Here is a 4,297-nt window from a genome sequence, read left to right on the forward strand (position 1 = left end):
TTTTAATGATGCAATCTCGAAGCATATACAAACAAGGATGACCGTTGAATCGTTGAAATTAGTTTCCTATAATTCGTATCCCATCAAGTTCAATGGTGTGTGTGTATATATATATATATATTAAGTAGATTTAAATCTATTTCTTATGTACGTATAATTATTATAGTTTTTAGGGGTATAAAATTTAATTTAAAATTATATATATATATATATATATATAATTATTATAGTTAATATTTTAGGGGTATAATTATTATAGTATATATATTTATTATAATTATTATAGTTAATTTAATATATATATATATATATATATAATTATAGTATTTTTTAGGGTTATAAAATTATTAAATTAATATTCCGCTTATCGTGTATCGTGTTACCCACGTGTATACCCGAACCAACCCATTATCATAGTAGGTGCTTATCGGGTTACCCGATAACGACCCGATTTGTTATCGTGTCAACCTGAACACCTGTTAATTTCGTGTCGTGTCGTGTCGGATTATCGAGTCGTGTCAGGAATTGCCAAGCCTAATTAGCATACACATAGTTCAGTAACCAACATCATGTATAAATTTATGTCTAATTAAGTTATATTTTTAGGTCATCTCCAACTGAAAGGGTCGCGTTTAGCCCCCATCCAAATTATAGCCTTAGAAGAAATTATTTTTTAATGAGCAATGTCAGATCATATTTATATACCATCTCCAACTGAGCAGGCCAAGGGCCGTAGGTCAAAACATAGCCCGTTTTGACACAAAACCCATCTCCAACCGAAGGGGGCTATTTTTTTAGCCCCCTCAATAATAAATTATTTTAAGTTTGTTCTTTAATTTATTGGTTAATTGAATTAAACTACCATATTAAAATAAGATCTTTGGACATATTTTAAGTGTCATTTGTCGCTAAATGAATAAACCTCAAGATTTCTTATCTTTATATAATCTCAATATTTTTCAGATATGATTACGAGTGACACGTGTCGCTAAAGTGAGTACTTCTCCATATTTCTTATTTTTATGTAACCTTAATAATTTTTCGAATGAAATTTTGAGTGACACGTGTTGAGATGCAAATTTGATAAATATCATTTTGCCGACAAATATAAAGCCGACAAAACAAATTTTTGTCGGCACAAAAATTTTCCTCCGACGAATATTTTAATTTGTAGGCTCCAAACTTCTAGACCTACGCCTACCAAAATGTTGTTGGTAGAGAACATTCAAGCCGACGAATAAACTAAAGGTCGGCGAAAACATGCCGGTTCGTCATCAAGAGAGGGGCGCAAATTATTAATTCCTTCCCGCCCCTTTATGTTTTGTCTTTTCAATTACCCCGCTTAATTTTTTCTTCGAAAGAATTTTCCCCTTAAATCTAGATACAATGTTTGACAAACCCTATTATTTGTGGATAACCGTCCCCTCTTCTCTCTCTCTCTCTCTCTCTCTCTCTCTCTCTCTCTCTCTCTCTCTCACAAGGCGCCGCTCTTGGCTTTCCGTCTACATTGTTTTTTTTTCTCGCCGTCGTCATGGCTTCATCTACTCTCCGTTTCTGTTGAAGGGCCCCTTCTATTCTAGCTTCGAAATCTCCAATACAAAGTGTTTCTCTGCATTTTGTTTATCTTAAACATTTGGGGTAATGTTTTCAAGCCTATCTATTCTATTTTTCCCCTCAGCTCTCTATTTAATCTCAATTTTATGGTTCCTTCCTTAGATTGCTTTTCCACTGTAATTTTGAGGGGTTTTAGGCAATGATTTGATTGAGGATCCTTAGTTAGGTTTTGTAGTTTCTCTTTCTAGGTTTCCTGGGATTGATGATGCTTAATCCATGTTCTAGAAATTGCTTTTAACTTCGATTTCTGGGAAACTTCAATTATTCTGCAGTAATAGTTTTATAGTTAAAATTGATTGTGAGTCTTTGCAATATAATATTCAATTCCTCTGTTTAATCAATTGAAATTCGGTCATGGTACTTGACTACTTGTGAGATTGTCATTTTCTGTATATTTTACTATTTCAATATAATAAATTGTTTATTTATTTATTTTTAATTCCAAGCTTGACATTGAAACTGAATTATCAAGAAAAATGGTCCCAAAATGTTAAGAGCAATGAAATTGCGTTGATGGGGTGGTGTGAGTAATGGCAACCATATACTTGATAATAGCTTCTTACATTTACAAGTGCCTTGTGATGGTTAATTCTTATTTTAAAGTTGTTGTAGTTTGTGTTCTTGTTTGGGCTGGCCATTTGATTTAAAACTAGGAATGCTCCCCTTCTGGTTTTTGAATTCTTAACCAATTTGAGCAGGCTGTAATGTCATGCCTATTCAAAAGTGAACAAAGGTAAGGTTGTGATTTTATTATCAATTTAAAAAATGTGGTTTAGTATTGTTTTGGCATTTTGGTGAAATGGGTTTGTTTGTACCTAATTGCAAACCTTTTGTTTGCTCGTGATTTAATAGATGACTGAGTATCCATGCTTATACATACTTTAATCATTTTTTTTTTTTTGCAACCTGTGTTTGTGGCTGAAATTCTGTGATTAGTTTTCTTCCTTTAAACCTTTGATTAGTTTAATTCTATTCGAATATGAATTATTTCTTTATGCAACATAGATACCTTTTGGTTTGTTGGTGAGGCATTATTTACTAAAGGTGGTTTTATAGGAACTGCTTATGAAGAGAATGAAGTAGTAAATTTTTCATACAATTGTCAATACTAAAGTTGCAGAATGAATCTAAGGATGTAAGTTTCCTTACAAACTTAGTTAGACTTGAAAGTGTTTCTTTGAAAGTTTGCAAGTTTTATTTCTCTTCATTAACAAAAATTCATAAATTGGCAGCTTGTGACATACTCACTTGTAGTAGTAGAGGGAAAGGCATGTTATCATGGACAAAGAATGCATTCACCAGTCAAGGTTAATTTCAAATCCCTGAACCCTTAAATGCTATTGCACAATTGTATGTGTCGGTTTGGATCATGTTGTAAGAACTACTACTTTGTGCTAAAAGCCTTTATTCACCATGTAGTCATTCAAAAAATTTATCTTTATTTAACTTCATCACAAATAGCTGCCATATACATTTTGAATTTTAAATAGAGTGGATGGTTCACATTTAGGATTGTCAATATGAGCTACAGCTGCATGAAAGGATTTATAAGGTTTTGGTGGAATAAGTGAAGATTCATCTGGGTAATTGATGACTAGTAACTTGAAATGATCTTCAAATTATACACATCAGAGATATTATTAATTGTAGACATTACTTTTCTAAGTATATTGGCAATGTGTTTGTTGGCTAGGAAGTTGTGTCATATGTGATATAGGTATTAATCTTCCCTATTGGGTATATTGTTACATGTTCTTTGCTCTCAAGTATGCAGCAGGTGCAAGATGGTTGTGATTGTGCAGGTGCTAGTGCTAGATGGTTTTGAGTATATAGGGGCAAGATGCAAGATGTGTTGTGATGCTACATGGCAACCAATTTTGAGGAATGATAGTAGGATAATTTTATTATGTGACATGCTTTTGTATAAGTACTCTAGATGTACATTCCAAACTTATCAATCAATAAAGTATTATTTCTTAACAATTTTTGTGTACTGTATTTTGATTTTTGTGTATTCTATTTTGATGTGCATATGTAGCAGCTAAGCATTAAAGCATTTATTATTTTTTTTATAAATTAATTGTCTTCCTGACGAAACTAATTTTGTCGGGAGATAGAAGACTTTGCCGACAAAATATCCATGGCAACAAACACATTTTGTTGGCTGAAAAGTACTATTGGTCAGCTTAAAAAGCCTCTATCGATGAAAATATTTGTCGAGGAAGATGTAAATGCCGACAAAAAGGAGTTTGTCGGGAAAAGTGGAACCTTAGCCGACGAAATACCAAAATTCGTCAGGAAAGTTCTTGCACGACATGCTTTGCGTGACAAAATGGCCGACGAAAATTTTTGTCAGAAAAGACTCTTTGCCGACAAATTTTGACTTTTGCCGACAAACAAATTTTGTCGGTAAAGCCGAAATTTCTAGTAGTGAGTAACCAACATCATGTATAAATTTATGTCTAATTAAGTTATATTTTTAGGTCATCTCCAATTGAAAGGGTTGCGTTTAGCCCCCATCCAAATTATAGCCTTAGAAGAAATTATTTTTTAATGAGCAATGTCAGATCATATTTATATACAATCTCCAACTGAGCAGGCCAAGGGCCATAGGCCAAAACATAGCCCGTTTTGACACAAAACCCATCTCCAACCGAAGGGGGCTATTTTTAGCCCCCTCAAT

General features: G+C 33.0%; 1 long non-coding RNA gene across 1 annotated transcript; it reads left to right on the forward strand.

Moving 5' to 3' along the window:
* Positions 1–1,208: 1,208 nt before the first annotated feature.
* On the forward strand, positions 1,209–3,546 carry LOC126621173 (uncharacterized). The gene is made up of 3 exons (XR_007622817.1): positions 1,209–2,749; positions 2,847–2,921; positions 3,392–3,546. It is a non-coding gene; the product is annotated as an uncharacterized LOC126621173 (long non-coding RNA).
* The last annotated feature ends 751 nt before the right edge of the window (positions 3,547–4,297 follow it).

Source organism: Malus sylvestris, chromosome 5 (assembly GCF_916048215.2).
Source record: "Malus sylvestris chromosome 5, drMalSylv7.2, whole genome shotgun sequence".
NCBI lineage: Eukaryota > Viridiplantae > Streptophyta > Magnoliopsida > Rosales > Rosaceae > Malus > Malus sylvestris.